The 19,015-nt window shown below is 39.9% G+C and overlaps 1 protein-coding gene across 1 annotated transcript in view; it reads right to left on the bottom strand.

Annotated features, from left to right (window-relative positions):
- The window catches only part of LOC137448917 (bifunctional heparan sulfate N-deacetylase/N-sulfotransferase 3), a 124,010-nt gene extending 106,842 nt beyond the window's left edge, over positions 1-17,168 (bottom strand). The window contains exons 1-2 of the mRNA XM_068153924.1: positions 17,140-17,168; positions 12,678-12,787 (exon numbers count right to left, since the gene is read on the bottom strand). The gene's annotated coding sequence lies outside the window, so the exon portion shown is untranslated. The remainder of the gene's footprint in view (positions 1-12,677; positions 12,788-17,139) is intronic.
- Between the last annotated feature and the right edge of the window lie 1,847 nt (positions 17,169-19,015).

The following is a 19,015-nucleotide window of genomic DNA, read 5'->3' as shown; positions in this document are numbered from 1 at the left end:
AATCTTCTCCAGCTTCAGGGAAAATGACACCAGAACTGGGGCCAGCCTAGTTTTCAAGGCTTTTCTCCTGACCTTTAATCAGGCTTTCCTTAACATCACAGTATCACAGTATTGCTTAGGTTGGAAAGGACCTCGAGGATCATCGAGTCCAACCTATCAACACAGACCCCATGACTAGACCATGGCACCAAGTGCCACGTCCAATCTCCCCTTGAACACCTCCAGGGTCGATGACTCAACCACCTCCCTGGGCAACCCATTCCAATGACGAATGACTCGCTTGGTGAAGAACTTCCTCCTCACCTCGAGTCTGAACCTCCCCTGACACAGCTTGAGACTGTGTCCCCTTGTTCTGGTGCTGGTTGCCTGGGAGAAGAGGCCAACCCTTTCCTGGCTACAACCACCCTTCAGGTAGTTGTAGAGGGCAATGAGGTCACCCCTGAGCTCCAGGCTGAACAATCCCAGCTCCCTCAGCCTCTCCTCATAGGGCTTGTGTTCAAGGCCTCTCACCAGCCTTGTTGCCCTTCTCTGGACACGCTCAAGTGTTTCGATGTCCTTCTTAAACTGAGGGGCCCAGAACTGGACACAGTACTCAAGGTGTGGCCTAACCAGAGCAGAGTACAGGGGCACAATGACCTCCCTGCTCCTGCTGGCCACACTATTCCTAATGCATGCCAGGATGCTATTGGCCCTCCTGGCCACCTGGGCACACTGCTGGCTCATATTTAGGTGGCTGTCGATCAGCACACCCAGGTCCCTCTCTGTTTGGCAGCTCTCAGCCACTCCGACCCCAGCCTATAGCTCTGCATGGGATTGCCGTAGCCAAAGTGCAGCACTCGGCACTTGGACTTGTTGAATGCCATCCCATTGGACTCTGCCCATCTGTCCAGTCGGTCGAGGTCCCTCTGCAGAGCCTTTCCACTCTCTAACTGACTAACATCTGCCCCTAACTTTGTGTCATCTGCAAACTTGCTGATGACTGACTCTACCCCTTCATCCAGATCATCAATGAATACGCTGAAGAGGACAGGGCCCAGCACTGATCCCTGGGGCACACCACTGGTGACTGGCCGCCAGCTGGATGTGGCACCGTTCACTACCACTCTCTGGGCCCGGCCCTCCAGCCAGTTCCTAACCCAGCACAGAGTGTAATGGTCCAATCCACGAGCTGACAGCTTAGCCAGCAGTTTGCTGTGGGGGACGGTGTCAAAGGCCTTGCTGAAGTCCAGGTAGACCACATCCACAGGCCTCCCCACATCCACCAGGCGGGTCACCTGATCATAGAAAGAGATCAGGTTGGAGAGGCAGGATCTGCCCTTCCTGAATCCATGTTTGCTTCAACATAGTCAGACAACTTGTATTTTTCAATCTTGAAGAGAGCTTAAATGGGTTCAAATAATAAGTTCCTGAGCTTTAAAATACCTAGAAATTAAAATTAATGAGAATATAATTTATGCATTAATGTCTAAGTACCAGGAATATCTTTAACTTGTTCCTTTGATCTCATATATACACATCTGGGGTGGCCAGTAGTCTATAAACGGAGCGAAGCTTTGTGAGGCTGCAAGTCACAACTTCCTAGAGACAGCAGTAAACAGCAGCATGAACAGCAAGGTGCAGAAAAGCAGATTTTTTACACTGTAGATTAAAGTCATTATTAATAATGCCACAGAGACTTCTGTGCAAGTAAAGGTGGCAAAACCTGATTTGTGTAAAGCCAGTTTTTGGAAAACAGACCTACAAAAAGATGGAACTTAAATACCTGAACTGCAGTGTGCATTCATTGACAAATACACATATTTATGCTTGTTATAGATTCATTCCTAAAGTACAGCACTGTTGGAGAGTTTCCTGTGAAAGTGTGTTTTAAGAGGAAGCAGAAATTAATGGATACCCACTGGGTACACAGAACAGAATGTGCTTCACATTTGAGGACTTTATAGAAAGTTAGCTGATAGATAGAGCTCATACTGGAACTGTGGGAGGCAAATCACAGCAAAGATGAAAATTGTCAGAGTCCGAGGAGTTCAAGCTCAGTCTGGAGGGAAAAGAACAAAAGTAAAAGGTTTAGAACTCAGGGATGACTTGCTTGACACAGAGGGAAAGACAGACAGGTTTTGTCTGTTTCGCTTTCAGTGTATGTGATGAGTAGTATAAGAAGTGAAGAAGCCAAAAGAAGCGAGTCACAATAGATAAATGTCCAAAAATGCTGGATTGGTGAAGCCATTTACAGCTACATTTGAGCTTTCCTGCTAAGCAGAGAGCAACCACCTGCTGTAGCACTACATTCCTGTTGTCATTATACACACTAGTAAGGGTCTGACAATTTCTGCTTGATTTAATATGGATGCTGGAAAGTTTATTCTTCTTAAATGCTTTTGCCTGTGCAGATAGGCTTTACCTTACATAAATAGGAACAGAGATGCAAGTATAATGTTCATTGAAAGAGATAAGCTACGTGTATATGAAAGTCTAAAAGATATATGTCTTAAGTCATGTTGCTCTAGATTTAGTGTGTGTTATTTCCCAGTGGTAGTCTAGCAGCAGTGAAAGACCTTGGAAAAGGACTGTGGTCTTTGCTGGGGGTATTCATCCAGCAGTGCTTCAAAGTTAGAGCAATCCAGATGTCTAAGAATTTCTGCACAAAAGCGGCATTGTGGTGACAACTTTCTGTGCTGCTGGCTCTAGCTGTATGGTCACAGCTACAGAGTGGCACTGGGACTTTCTACATCTTTGTCACAGAAGCCATAGTGAGATATTAATCTAATACATTAATAAGATCATTCTAACAAGTCACCTAAGATACCACCAGGATTGTGGCTATTGTTGGGGATCTTAATCCTCGAGATAATACGAGTAAAGAATTCTGTTATGTTTAGGGCTAAATAAAGATGCTATGAAAGCCACTCATAGACTGCAAGGAAATTAGTATTACAAGAGACTTCAAGAAGTCATCTAAGCTATCCCCTCATCCCAACAAATGAATAATAGCAATGGCACTCCTTAATGTACTTTCAAATAATCCACAGGAGACTACCCAACCTTGCTAAGCGATGTGCTCCAGAGCCTCATTATCTTGGCCTCTTTCAATTGTTTACCCCGCATCTTTCCTCCTGCAGCTTTAGGTCACCTATACTTGTTCTGTCCTCCCACCTCTGTTGTTTAGAGCCAGATTCTAGAGCTAAGCATTCCTAGTTCTTTCAACATCTTAGATGTCATCCTCCAAGAGTTATTCAACCTCTGTCTTTCTTGTGCCCCCTCTATAAGCAGGAAGCTGCCACCCAGAATCAGTACAACAGCACACAATCCACCTTTGTGAGCAGTCACCGTTAATTAACAGAACCTTTCTGTGGTACTAATAGATTGTGATTCTTGTGGTATCAGAGGATCTTTTAAGATTGGATTCACGCTGTGTAACTAGAGCTTGGGATCTAGAGATCTTTTTTTTTCTGTTTGGTCCCCTAAGGGGAAGCTTATATCCCCTAGGTACTTATTTATCAAAGCAAGGTCAAATTGTCTAAAACGGGTAATTACAGAATAACATGGCCACAGGGTGTTCAGGTGTTTCTTTTAACTTAGGTAAAGGCTCCCATTAAGATAGCTATCCAATCTTAGGGGAGCAGCTTGTCCTTTCATGTCACACTTGGCTAATGTCACAAGTATGAATGAAATGTTTTTACTTCAGGAATGACTTCAAGAACTCAAAGATAAGAGTTCAGATAGCTAAACAATGTATGTTTTAACCTTCATTTTATCTTTGAACTTCTAATTCAACAGCAAAAATCTGTCAAATGGGAGTACAAACTTCTTTTTTTTTTCCCCTATTAGTCCTGGCTCAACTCTGCTGTGTATCAACATTTAAGAAAAAGCAAACAAGGGAGACAAAAAGAGGTTGCTTGAAATCTCTTCAAAGTGTAGTTTGCATCCACAGCTCTCTGTGTAATGATTTTCCTCTTTGAATTTTGGGCAGGAGGCATTGAAAGGATGTTATGAATGTCAGTCCATTTAAATGCAACCCCAGGGAAACAGGGAAGCACTGTACCCACTCAGCAGATGGAGATTTCGGAAAAAGAGGCCAAATGATTTGCCCAAAGATATACAAGTTAGCAGCAGTAGGTGGTACTGAAAGTCTGGGGATATTTAGAAAGCATGACGTGAAATAAATATAAGAGAGAGAAAAAAAAACCCAAAGTGGTGCTGGGTTAATTTCCAGGAAAAAATACTTTCCTCAGATTCAGGATAACTCCAAGATGGACAGAGAAACCCCATTAGCTGGAAAACTTCACCAAAACTGAATAAAATGCAACTAATCTAGTTTTTATGATAATGTATATTTGTTTTCTAAGAAATGATTTCTAACAAATGTGGAATGTTCCTTCATGTTCTAAAGTGCTTTCCCATCACCTATTATGGAATTAATTTAGGAATTATTCACTGCTAAAATATACAGAAATTACTTTACAAAAAAAGAGAAGACAGTAAAGGAGCTCTTCAGGAATAAGCTCATCTTTGTATCAGTACTACCATTACCTTTAAGCTGGCAATTTCAAATGGTTTCTGGATATGCCAAGCTGCATTTCCACACAAACCAACCCAAATCATAAGACCTTTTGGTGTATTTCTTATGTCCTTTTCACATTGGAAATCCCTGTGGCAGTATTATGTTTTTCAGTCTGGAATTACAGCAGCCCATTCTGTTTCAGCCAGATGGAGATGAACTGATTTGCTGTGACTCAAACACAAAGTAGAAGTTCTTCAAGAACTTCAAGAAGGCCTCAAGAAGAACATTTCAGCCAAGCTTTCTGCAAAAGGATCTGGTTATCTCTTCCACCTCGGCACAGGATGGTGCTGCTTCAATTTTGTTTAGGTCCTGTGGAAGCAGCTGACATTTGTTGCTCAATCCTGAAATTACCTCTGTTACTGTGGAATCTATATCCTTATAAGAGAGGTTCCCATTTTTAGAAACACTCCAGGTCAGGTTGGATGGAGCTCTGAGCTGATCTGGTTGAAGATGTCCCTGCTGACTGCAGGGGGCTTGGACTAGATGACCTTTAATGGACCATTCCAACTGAAAACATTCTATGAGTCTATGATTAAATGTGATGTCAAAATACTACAGACTTATGAATAAACCAAAGTACAACTCAGTGAACAAGCATCCAGCTCTCTTCTAACAGTTCCTGGAATTTAAGTATCCCAGGGACCAAGATACTGCACAGATGGAGGGCAAAAGGTGGATGATACATAATGTAAAACTACAACATGGTAAAGGCCCATATTCTGAAGTTAAAGACCTAATCAATGTGAAGATGGTATGTCATATATTTGTGTCCTGATACAGCTTCTACACAGTGTTGGAAAAGAACAGTGGCGGGCAAGACACCATGGAATCTTGCACATAAAAAAGCTAAGATGTGATGAATTTTTACATTAGCAGTTATTACAAAAACAAACAAACAAACCAAACCCCACCCAAAACCTCAACAAAAACCCCAAAGAGATAGGATAAGTTAGTTGTCTTACTCTGCATCTCCTAAGGGACTTTTATTCATTTGCTTCTCAAAAATTGCATCAGCTGAGGTTGGTAGGGGAAGATAGGGCTGTCTACCACCTACCAGCTTCCACTTCAAAATGAGGAAAATAAATCACCCTTCCTAAAAGAAAAGCTTAGTGCATTTTGTTTGTGTCACAGCACTGTAAGAGATTAGTTTGTCTTCATTAAAAGAGAGAAGCAGATCATCTTACTGGCGTGACTTCTTCCAGTTACCTCAGCTCTAGCAAGGACTAAGCTTAAACTGGGATCCATGGTTGTGAATGGGAATAATTTACTTCAGCTCAGTATTTGTAAAAGCACATCTGGAGGAAGGAAGGGTCATTCCCATTGTGGGAGGAAGTTACCTAGAGTTTCATGCTCACTGTTCCATCTCCAGCACTGGAGGACTGCTGTTTCTGCCAAAGAACACAGTATTCCAAGCCAACAACTGGTAGAAAAACACCATGTGGTGGTAAAGCAAGGCCACTGACTGTGCAACATGGGAACAGACTTTCACGAGTGGGAGAGTCAGCTATGGCTTAGAAATATATCTTATGACCATATAGTCATCCAGGTGAAATAACAAAGTATAATTAAAAGTGTTATTTGCATCTGCAATGTTTATTCCTTTTAGTTTTTCATCAATGCTTTGAATTTTGACGAGAGAGGAAAGACCTCGTGTTAACTTTAGAAACATGGTTGTTTATATTGTCTCATGGTTTTAGGAAAGCCTCAGTTCCCTTTGTACTTCCTAGAACATCTGTTTGGGACACACAAGCAGTAAGGCAGGAAAAATGACAATAAATCTCTAGCTATGTATCCTAGTTGACAAGAAAAACCTTCATAAAGAAGATTTGGACTCCAAAGGGCAACAGAACATTTCTGGAAGCTTCTGGCGCTTTTACATCAATCTACATATGAGCTCTTAGCTTAAGAAACATTATACATAAGAAGGTTTTGGGCTAAAGATGGTAGGTCTAATGATTAGACTTGATCCTCAAGCTAAACAGCTCCTGGCAGTAATGGCTGACACGTTTCTAAGTAATCACTAACGTGTAGATTATTCCAGGCGGACAAAATCACTGCCTTGATATCGCATTTCTTGCTTAATGAATGGCCAAGACTGAAGTGACTGACAGTTAAACATCCCTCTCATTTCCTTCAAAGACTGTGAAGGAAAAGAATGTTTCAGTCTGTAATGTGAGAAGCTGACATAGAGCTGTCAGACATTTCATTTCAGCTAATCCTCCCTAGGCAGCACAAGGTGGTGTGAGCTCTGAATTCCCTGTGAGTTTATTGATCCCTGTTTGCCAGACAAACAAGTGACATCAGCCCTGCAGACGCCTCGCCAGAAAGCAAAATGGCAGTTCCTAGTGTCCAGATGCTGGGTGGTTGGTTGGTTTGTTTAAACTGAGTGAACACAGATGCTGAAGGTGCCTTAGCGGATGCTGAATACAACAGTTGCTGGGGTGTCACCTCCTACCTTAGTCACCAGCCAGGCAATGACAATCTCACGGAAGAGCTGTTTAAAAATGCCAATTTTTGTGTAGCAAGTGCAGGTCACTTGGTGATGAAGTAGCCCATACCATTTGTTTTAACTGCAGTTGACAACACACTGCTTAATTGACTAGAGCTAATCTAGCACAATGTACTTGCACAGGACTATGTGAAAGCAGTAGCTTCCTGAATATTTAAATGGACAATGTCAAAGCAGCCACAAATAGTGTATTACATTAGCATGACTAATACAGTTTGCTGTCTGGAATTACAGAAAAAGAAATCTCCTTGCTGAGTACAATACTTTCTGTATCCTATTAGTAATTATTTAGTGTCTCCTGTCTGCCCTGATTCTTAGAAATGCTGCTCATTTATCAGCAAAAGGTCTGTGCAGCCAAGATACTGAGTGAGGCAGAGCAGCACCGGGCTGCATTCATATATCATGGAACTTACAGCCATCCACAGTTTTTTCCTTGGGCTTCAGATGAGCTGGACCAATTTGCTACACAACTGAGAGGTGGGAGGGAAAGATAAGGAGAACAGTGTAGCACCAAATAGATGTAGTTCAACTATGAGTAGCACAGCACAATTACAAAGGTGGGAGGGATAACTAATTGCTTTGTGTCTTCAGACAGGAGCTGTTCTCCCAGGGCAAGAGTGAAACACAAACGGATGGACAACAAAATCCATATGGAAGCATCTTAGGTGTAAATCCACACTTCCATTTAGGGTAGGATATATTGCTTTGAAGGGAGCAGAATCTAAAACCTTCGTACTCTAGTTCATGTTTCTTGTCAGCATTCTCTTGCTAACCTGAAGAGCAGTCCATGGCACAACAGCTGAAAGACCCCGCTCTGCACACAGCTGCATAGCAGTTTGTTTCCTCTACCATTTCCTTGATTCTAAAGCCTACTGCAGGAACATTTTGATAGGAATTGAGAAAATGTCTATTTTAGTCCTTAAATCTCTTGAAAAATATGTTTTGTTTTGTTTGAGTTTGTTGGGGGGTGTTGTTTTTTGCCTCTCCAATCATCTTTTTTTGTTAACTATGTTAAACAAATATTTTCCTGCAATATTTTGCTTCATTAGCTACAATTTACCTTTCTACATCTTGAGCATTTCCCTACTGTTTGGTTTCATCATGTTGCAGCTTTTGTTTGTGAGTTCTGTTTCTGTTGGTAGTTCAAAATGGGCTCCCATATACTGTGCTCCCAGGGGTGACATTCTGTTTGTGAAATGCCTTTAGCTCACACTGTTTGGATTGCTTCCTGTCTCATTGCCATTAGATTTCTGTTGACTTTTTCAAATAGGTTTTTTCATTATGCAGGAGAATTGTCTAGGAGCCATTCATCCCTGCTCATGCTCTCAGTGAGTAGCATCTACTTTCCCATTTTCTCTGGCACTGTCTGTATTGTTCTGTGCTAACGCCACTGATAGTACCCTCCAGGCCATATTCCATGACTGCTTGCATCATCAGAAGGCCAGGAGCACCAGGTCTTTCTAGGACTTTCCAAAGGTGTCATAGACCACTAAACAATTTGTGGCATCTGAGCACATCAACATAACCCCACAGGGCACTTCACTATGGTCTGCATCTTCATGCCACACCATAAACTCTCCAAGCCCTCACATACTGCTTGCACCAAAGACTCAGAGCTTTACTAGAAATTGGAAAGCAGGTTAGGAAAGGTCCTCATTACCCATTGAATGGCAGATACTCAGACCTCAAACCCCCAAGACTACTGAAATTTTAGTGGAACTCAACTGGAACTTGAAACTATTTAGAAAAGGCTCAGACTTAATAGGTACACATGAAAACAGACAATTAGGGAAAAAACCAAGAGCATTGTGACCTCTTATAGATCCATATTTATCATTCATGGGTGAGCACAAGACAAAACTTGTGAAGGAACTGAACATCAGTTGGTCCTCTGTGAAGCTCAGGCCAATGTAACTACCAACAATTTCTTTCTAAATATTATTTTGTGCTCTGCTGCATCAATACTGACATAATTTCCAATAACAGACACAATCCCAATTCAAAATAAGACATAATTTATAAGATAGAACAATTTGAAGTTACAGTAAGATGATTAAAATGATTTTTCCCCCATGGATGCCTACACCTTAAGAAACACAGACATCAGAATTTAATCTATCTCTAATGCAGACTGCTGAGAGACATAGAGGATACTTCTTGTATTCCCTACAAAGGCAAAAGAATGGAATTCTGGTCATTTTCATAAGATGAAGCCTACACAAGAAAAAGAAGCAGTATGTTAGGATGGACTACATGTGTATCCTGACATGCCTGAGAGGTGATGCTCTGTTTTTCATGTCCTGGGAATACAGAGGAGGATTCAGGATCTCAGTGATGGTCCCTAGTGTGATGAGAGCCTTAGCACTTCACCTGCCCTGCAGGGAAACTTCAACAAGAAATATAGAGTACTGAATGAATTTTATTCTCTAGGGCCTACGTTTCTCTACCAGGCAGATAATGGCATAAGGGTGGCATAAGCAGAGAATGTAATTGTGAGTCTGAGTGAAAATGAAAGCCCTGTGCTATTCTTTACATATAGATTTTAAATAAAGAAAAGCAAAGAGATTTTACTGTCAGAAGCTCAATGTTGTACTTGGCAATGTTTCTACTCTTGGCAGCAGTGAAGGTCAAGGTGAGAGGTTTTTAATATTACCAATGCTTGCATGATGCTGGCAGGAAGGGCAACCTCAATTACTTAATGACCAGTGCTTTGCAGTTAATGAGCCATTCTTCGGTTTTGTCTATTTAATAGTGGAAAAAAAGAGTTTCTTTGTCATGAGGGGATAAGTGGCTTTGATGCTTACAACAATAAAAACCTCGTATTGGATGTAAATACATAGATATGCAGTCCAAAAAATATAGTTTTGTTTTGGTTTAGTTTAATGAGCAGAGTATTAATAAAACACAGAGCATTATGTTCGTATATGAAACATCTTTTTATAACATATGCTGTCTTTGAAGTTACACAAAGGTAATTTTGTGACATAATTAATGAACTTTGCCCTAGGTGTGCTAAAAAATGCATAAGTAGTGTAAGGTACTACTGATTTCTTCATTATGGTAGTTAGGTTGCATTTACTGTGAAGAAAATGTCCTTCCAATACTGAATTACAGTTCTCAGGTGACAGATTCTTAATGAAATATTCTAGAATTTGCTTTACCTGTCTCATCCCTTTGATACTACCTATTACTGCTCAGTCCACAAGAACAGTTAAATATAGCAAGCACATATATGTGTGTAGAACATTCACAATTTTCTGTATACAGCCCCTGCCCCATATTCTAAACCCATATGTATGTTTTCTAGAAGCTTTCCTAGGCTTTCTTGGAAGCCTATTTTTTCAAGGTGTTGCAATGTCTTTCCACTATGAAAGAGATGCTATTAAAAAAAGGATATTGAACCTCATGGCAGAAGGCATGCCAGTTTACAAAAAGCATAGGTTTTAAGACCAACAAACTGCAAACTGCTGAATTTCTTCCCATAAGGCCTTTTCTTCTATTCTTACAAAGAGAATGTTATACAATTGCTCTCACCTTTGTAGGAAGCAACCAGAATTGGTCTTGAGGATAACAAGTTTTCTGGCCATCACCGAGCAATGCAAAGTAGTGCCCCAAAGGGAAAGGAATTAACCCAGCTCAGTCCCAGAGGAATTCATCAGGCGGTTTCCTATGCAAATCAAAGGCTCTGCTCATTGTAGTTGATGTCTGCACACATAAAAATATGCACACATGCACACACACTTGCTTTGAACTTCTGCTTCTTACAGATGCTGTAGTATTGTGAGAAGCTAAATCACTTCCCATTTTAAAGATAAAATATATGACCTGCTTATAGGGCTGAGCAGCCTAAAGACTCAGAGATTTGTCCTCGGTATGAAGTACCACTGATAGATACCCTCACAGATATTATGTGCTTATAATCTGGTTTAAATTCCTACACAATGCTTGATACAATGCAGATTTGTATTTTATGAGTAAGGCAGAATCTGAAAGATCTAGATAGGACAAGATATTGACACTAGGTGTCAATCGAACCATAACTGTAACATCCTTTCCTATGGAATGTTCTGGTCACTGTCTCAAAACACTGTTCTTATTTTGGCATTAATTTAACAAAATGGAAACCAGGTTCTTAACAGGATTGTAGATAGGATAAGAAACAAGACTTTAAGTCAGAATACTGGGGTTTAACCCTTGAATGTTCCACTGAGTTGCCAATAAGACAGACAAGCTAATTAACCTCACAACAAGGCAATGGATGAGAAATTCTGGGAAGGGAGAAATGCTGAGGTGTGGAATCCACTAATGATGCAGCACACAGGAAAGAACTTGTTCCAGAAGGGGAGACAACAAAAAGAAAACAAGAGGGGAAAAGGCAAAAGAAAAAGGTAAAACCAGAAACCATCAGAACCCAGAACTGCAGCCAATACCTTTACTTCTGTAATTTGCCTGATTTGCTGTCAATTTTAATCCTCAGAAATGCTTGAGGAAAGCAGAAACACATATCTTGGCATATTGTTGCCAAATAAAGCTTGCTAATTGTTTCCTGTATCTACAAATATATATTTGCATTTTATTTGCTAATATAAATTATGATGATTGTCTTTTTTCTTAAGGGAGAAATGAGGACTCCTTCCCAGCTTTTCTCTCTGCACTTATTTAAGCAGAAGATTAACAAAATCTCATTCATATGCCAATTAGCATATATTTAGCAGAAGCAATTTTACACAGCTCACAGCTTGTGTCCAAAGATCAACCTTCACTTATTTTGGAATGAATGCCAGCCAGTCTCAGTAACTTAAGCTTTCCTCATACTACACAGAGACTTTTCCTTTTTACTGGGCTCACAGAGCACTGAATTACTAGAAAAGTCTTTCAGAACAACCCCAGATTTTTCTCTGGACTCTACAGCAGCAATTCCAGGAAGTTTTTGTTATCATTATAAGCTACGCATTCACACCACCAGGTTTTCACCACCTCCTATAGCAGACCCTGACAGATTGAATTTATGCAAAGTTCAAAATGACAAACAGACTCCAAAACAAACAAACAACTTTCTTGCCTCAGGTTATACATTTTACTCCAGCAAGGCACAAAATTCAGTGAAACACAGCTACTGAGTCCCTCAAAGAGTGGTTGACACGTTAGTATTTCTATGAATGATTATGTAAATAAACAAAAGCAAGTTGACATCTCAGCCACATCCAACATAAAATATTAAACAGCACAACCAGGTCTTCTTCTGCTTAGATACAATAAAGCTTTAATCTATTCTTATTCTCCAGCCTGCCATCGGATAGCAGCACATTTCCCACAAACCTTCTTCTTCCAATAAAGTCTGAAGCACTATTATCCTAGCAGGATTCCACCCTTTGAGGATGAACACATAAGGTTTTGTTTACCAGGTTCAGGGTAAAGGGCACTTGTAAGGGAATCAGTACAACTGGCTCTGTACTTAGCTTTCTAATTACAATCAATTTTTGAGACAGTTCTCCCCTGGCAGGCAGGCAATGGCTTTGGTGTGGAATTCTTGACTGAAGAGGTTGGCTCTGTAACTACATTGTGAGCGTGCGCGCCTGTAAATAAATTCACGTTTCACTTACATACCAATCATGCTTTGCTTCACTGCATCTACTTCTCTTGGGAAGCTCTTCCTGCAAGGCTCCTGATACCTTCTCTCAGCTCACGTTGGCAATATTTCTTTCAGTGAAAGGCCACTGGTAAAAAGGAAAATTGAAAGTAGTGTTACCTTCTTGTTTCTCTGTCATGGCACAACTGCTTAGGTGCATCAACTGTTAAATGTTACTTTTATGAAGTCTATGATCTCAAAGCTCCAGGCATGTAATGGAGGACAGGTTCTGCTACTGTCTGTCAACATCCTTTTCCTGATAAAGCAGCTCAAGCCAGCTCAAGCTCTGTTTAAGCCATTTTTTATTGCTCCCTAAATATAATTTTACCAACCTGCTTTTTTAAGTGACAACTGCCCACTGGCCTGCCTGCTGGTGGTGAAAATCTTCAATCCATTATTCAGAACAGAATCATGCAGGCATTATTATTAACAAGGGAGATGTTAGCTAATGACTGGCAGCTTACAGAATAATGGACCTGTTAATATTTGAGGCCATCCTCCCTGCTTCTGTCTATCACAAGCACTAGAATAATTTAAATTAAATACTTAGGTGACTAAACTGCATTTCAAATGATCCAATGAGCTGCAGCTATTGCTGGCTGAAAGCATCTATCATGTCTAAAGTTAGGCTCAAGTCCACCTGCTCTCTGAGGGCTCAATTTTGCCCTCAGTTACACCTGGGTAATTCCACTGCTGTGACTCATGATAGAAGGTATATTAGGGGAGTATTTCACCCTGGCAATGTGTTTTTGCTAAGCTTTTTGAAAAACCCATTGCATTCCAATAATTTTTAAAAGTTTTTCAAGTAGAAAAACTGTTGTAGAAAGAAGTGCTGCTGCTTTAGCAAGGCAATTACACATAGTAATGTGACATGGATTCTGGTAAAGGATTCCTCTCAAATGCAAAAGATTTCATTCAATGGAGATTGAATCAAAGTGAATCTACCAGAATGAAAGTATTAAAACTTTATTTTTTTTTCCCCCAGAGGGAAAACACTTCTGCATTTGGAGCATTTCATATTAATAGTCTGAAGTGTGGCAGAAAGTGCTGCACTTTGAAAAGTATGAGGTATGTGGATTCAGTGTTCAGCAGGCATCCTCAGGTTGATTACTCTGGAGTTTTAAGACACAAGATACAGCACTCCGACTTATTCTTGCTAGTGCTGTCTTTTCAGTTCAGCTTAGGAGCTTAAGCAGGATTTTTTTCTCCCCTCTGCTGTGAAAAGCCATCCAGAATACCAACACAGGAAACACACTTCAAATTAAACAACGTTGTTAAATATTCACAAGACTTCCAATTACCACTGTCTCCAAGTGTGCTTGCTGTCAATATATATTAGCTACAAAGCTGATGGAAGATTAGAGTTGACCCAGACATTGTCAGATCTTGTTATCTTTGTCAGTTCAGCTGACTGACAGGCTGAATCATGTAAATAGCTGCACCTTCCACTATTAAAAAGGAAGAAATTTCCAGCCAGTTGATATACACACACTAGTCTTAACCACTAACTAGGAGGCTGGTGAAGGACCAACCATTGAAACTTTCCCAAAAAATTCCAAATTAACCTACACCAAATGTGAAAAGAGATCTGTATGACTTCTTAATGAACTTAACTCTTCCATGTAAGTACTGAACTTGTCTGCTCTGTGTACAGAGTATCTAGAGCACACAATACTCCTTTTGAAAGTAAGAGAAATCCTGGTTTAGAAATAAGACTGTTTGCTTTGCAACATACCAAAGGCACTAAAAGCTTCCAGTCTCTAAGGATATCTTTTACTGGGAGACAGAAATTTCACGTTAGAGGAGAACTCTTCTAATAAAATGACATCCTTTAGGGTTCTAGGCTGTTTCCAAATACAGAATTTTAGGAGCAGTTAAGGCTAGCTGATAAAACCCAAGAAATGTACAGCTTTCCTGTGAATATAACTTCTGTAAGGTATATTCATGGACCTCACGTTGACCTTTTATTCCATCTGGCAAGAGTGAAAGGCTTGGACTAATGAAGATAATTATTGACCAATCAAATTATTATCCCTTGGAAAAGATGTGTATGTAATTTTGGACTTTTCAAGTGGTTTCAAAGTACATGTTCCTGAGAGATGCTGAGCACCCAAGGATTACACACTGAGTATTTGCTCTAGTTAATATCTTCAACACATTCCTTTTGTTTTCTCCTGGTTGCTGCATTTTTTTTTCCTTTGGCTTGTTTTAGTCTAAACTTGTAACAGGCTTACCCTATGAAACACTACATGTACCATTATATATTTTTATAGGAAAAAGCTTCAGCTTTGACCTGTAGTTATCTCATATAACTTTTCTGTCCTCCATTAGATTTCACAGAAATCACAGTACTGGATTTGATCTTTCTATTTACACACACATATATATCGAAAGCAGGCAGGTTCTGGTTTGCTTTCAGCTATTTTATGGGCTGGGTTTTGACTATGTTTTGACTAATCCCACATAATTTTGGGGGTTTATTACTATGACAGTGCTTAGCATTGCCTCTCCCACTCTCCCAGTGCCCCTCTGCTTTTTGTTTATAAGCTATCCTGTAGCATAGTATCCATAACATATGAGCTCAGCCTTGACACATTGACAGTGTTGCAAAGAACCCTATAGCTGATAGGATGCTAAGAAGTGGTTTTCTTCTTCCTTCCCATGAGGGACTTAGCCATCTCAGTATGCACCCAACTGCTGACAAGATGGTTTATATGTACTGACACCAAGCACAGCTAGCTACCAAAAAGAAAATTAAATCTCACACTGAGAAAGGACCTACTATCAGTTAAGCTTGCAATGAGCTGTAACTGTGCCAAGTGCCATCATTAAGAGCCAATTTTTGTTTTGGTTTTTTTTTATATTGTTGTTTAATTCAAGAGAGTCCTTCTTGAAGCAATGCATTGCCCCTGAAGAAAAGATTAGAATTGCACAACTCAGCTAGTGATTTCCAGTTTTCTCATCTATAGTCATAAACTTCCAAGCAAAGACATCCAACTGCTTGGGAAGAGACGGAGATGATATGGTGATAGGGCTGAAAATGGCAGCAGTAACCTGGTACATCAAACAACTGGTGTTAAATAAATGCAATATGAACAACTGAAGAAAACTCCAGAGCTGACTAGAACTTGGGGGGCAGATTACAGCAACAAAGAGGAATTGCATTTCATAGCAACTTCCCTCTTTTCCAAATACCCTTTTATTCCTCATTTCTAGAGTCAAGCTTTTCAAAAGCTTTCATGAAAACAACTTCTCCCCCCTCCCTTTTTTTTTTTCCCCCCAGTTGAAACATAAGGTTGTTACTTCATGAAGGGGTTACAGCTCATTGCAAGTTTAACTGATAGTAGGTCCTTTCTCCTTCAGCACAGAGACTGTGCAAGATGAACTTCATGTACCTTTCCATCTTATTAAAAATTATTTGGTACAAAAAAACCCTTTCTGTTTTGAATCTGAAGACAAGCAGAAAATAACCAACAAGAGGCTCTCTCCTCCTGGGATAGTGCCCTAGTTGCACTGAGACAGATGCTTTGTTAAAACCCGTGTATCATCAGATTTCGTTGGTAGCAAAGCTCCTCAAATCATAACCAATTTAGAGCCTTCCAATGAAAGTGGTAATTTTTTGGTACACTCTCAGTTTCCTTCTCCAGATTTTTGAAAGCAAAAAGGGAGAAAATAAGAATTCACAAATTTTATAGAGTGCTACTTTTCAGCAGTGTGACACAAACCAGCATTTGTGGTTGGCATTGACACTTAAAAACATTTCCTTCATGGCAAAATTCTTTCTAAATAATGCTATGCATCTTATTTGTTGTTTTTCTTTTGGCATTTCTGAAATGATGCAGAAACTTCCCAACAAACATGCTAGCATTTGCTGTATAAAAATTCTATGAGGGAAATTTGCTTCTTAAAAAAAGATGTGTCTTCAAAGAAGGTTCATGTGGAAATTTTTTGGTAAAGACCTTTTGGTTCTACTGCCATTAGCACTGAAATCCTTAGAAAATGCAGCCAGCAGCCTGAGTTACATCATATTGAACTTGTCTAAACTGTGTTTTAAGATTTATTTCATTATACTGGTGCAAACACTCCTGTGTGCAAACACCCATTTAAATAATTGTAAATTTGATTTATATTGATTTAGTGTAAGCCAAGTCCTTCTCAACTTAAGGGAAGTCAATACAGGACAGATTTAATTCACTTGATGGCTCCCTGAACAAGTGTTTAATAAAATCAATTTAGCACCCAAACTTGATTAAACAGTGCAATCTCACAAGCAGCCAAACCATCAGAAGTAGAGCAAGTGGCACTCTTTTATTGTTTGAAAATATACAAGGAGAAAAACACTGAGGACAGTGAGGCTACTACAACAAGCAACTGGACATACCACCACCAAGCTCTGACACACCAAAATCCAACCATTAATTCCCATTCTCAGATATATACCTGAATCTGCTGTGGGAGTCCAAAATCACTCACTCAGGAAATTGCCATCCATGATTAATGAAGCTTTCTAGGACTTTCTCACAAATAAGAGAGTGAATGGTATTTCAAAACTGTGGGTGATATGATAGAACAAAGAGAAAGATGTGGAACTCCATAATATGCTGCTCTGAATTTAACACTCTCGCTCAAACCCAGGAATTTCCTGATTATAAACCAAAATCAAATCAGCAGGAAAACCACAATGCACTTCACTAATATACTTTAAAAAGAGACAATAGGCAATAATGTCTGATTCAACACAACTGCTTGTTCAGATCAAACAATGCTGCCAAGAGAATGTGTAACAGATGCTAAATACACACATCTCCAGCGCTGCCTGAATTTGTTCATCACCGACTTCCTTTGGGATAAAAGAGGTATTGTCAAAATGATAATGATGGTGTAAACATTTTGGCCACTTCAAGCATTTTCTGAATGCCAGATAAATTCAGGATAATTTTTAGCAGTAGGCTTGCCAGAACATCAGCTGAAGCCTTCATCGTAGCTATTCATATCCCTATAATAAACATTGCGTCAGCAGTTCCATTATGGATGATCTTTCAGAGGGTTTGATAATTTGGCTGCACAAAGTATTTTTGGCTGAAGCTTGGCATGGAAGTTGTCTCAGATATAATTTTGAAAGTTAGTTTTAAACCGTTCAGCTGTTTTTTTCTGCATAAAGATGGAAGAAACAAAGATGTTTTAGTTGGTTTAATTTGGTCTTTTTTGGTAACGTGCTTCTAGAAAACAGAGTGTCGTGGCAGAGTGGTTTTACAAATGTAGTTACAAAGGAAAAACTTGACACATCCTGCAGGTTTAATTTAATCACAAAATTAGCAAACTGACTTAGGAAATCATCTGTTTTGACGGCACTGATCTTTCATAGTGCCTAGGAGAGCCACAAGCTTTCCTGAATGTTTAGTTTTCATCCTACTCTTCTTAGGTAGAAAGGTACCATCCACTTTTTAAGGACATGGACTAAATAGTTTCCAGCAGGTTTGTCCCAGTTGCGAGCTCAAAAGTTGGACAGCAAGTGAAAGGTCACAAATTGTCAGAATCCCTGTGTCATAACAATGTGGAAAGAAATTATGAAGGTAGAAGCAGAAATGGAAGCCATCCTTAATACACATTTCTTTTCCTTTTTTAAGCATATATGCTCAAGCCTGTCTTCAAGAAGCTCCTGTATTTTAGTAATGATGGGATGAATAATAGCACTGACCTACATCAGCCAACTTCTCCTTTCCCAAAAACCAGAGAGCATTGAGATTCTTCCTCATAAAATCTTCTTTCATGAGGAAAACAAAGGAAAGCTCTACACTGTAAAGCCTTTCAGGAATAAAACAGAAATTGTAATGAGTTTCCTTCCTGTAACTTGTTAAGTTTGTCACAGTGTTTGCAAGCCTGGGAAAAAGCACACTTAGGTTTTCCTCTCTGAAACCCCAGTGTTTAGTGGTATGCACTGGCAGGGTCACATAAATTAGTGCAAGAGAGGCAGGTACAGGACAGACTATACTGGGTGCCAAGAGTTGCACCGTCAGTCTTTGTCTGGAAAACAGGAAAACAAAACAACCCAAAACCTTCACAGAATTTTCTTCACTTTACTGTTTTCTTACTCCCTGTAACTCTGGCTAGGGCAGAAGAAAATCTCCTAAAAATGTGGATTATATTGTTTTCCTTGGATGATCATTTAGACTGAGACAGAAAAATTTGGAAATATTTCTCTCCCCTCTGTTGTGTAACCTCACACAGGGAGGTGGCTCAGGGCTACCAGTCCCTGAATGGGTGGATATGATACCCATTTCCCTTGCTAACAATCCTGCGTTTCATTGGACTTGTC

Source organism: Melanerpes formicivorus, unplaced genomic scaffold (genome assembly GCF_026170545.1).
Source record: "Melanerpes formicivorus ecotype bairdi unplaced genomic scaffold, bMelFor1.0.p_v2 SCAF_27, whole genome shotgun sequence".
Classification (NCBI taxonomy): Eukaryota; Metazoa; Chordata; class Aves; order Piciformes; family Picidae; genus Melanerpes; species Melanerpes formicivorus.
Note: the sequence above shows the minus strand (reverse complement) of the source record. Positions and strands in the feature narration are given on the sequence as shown.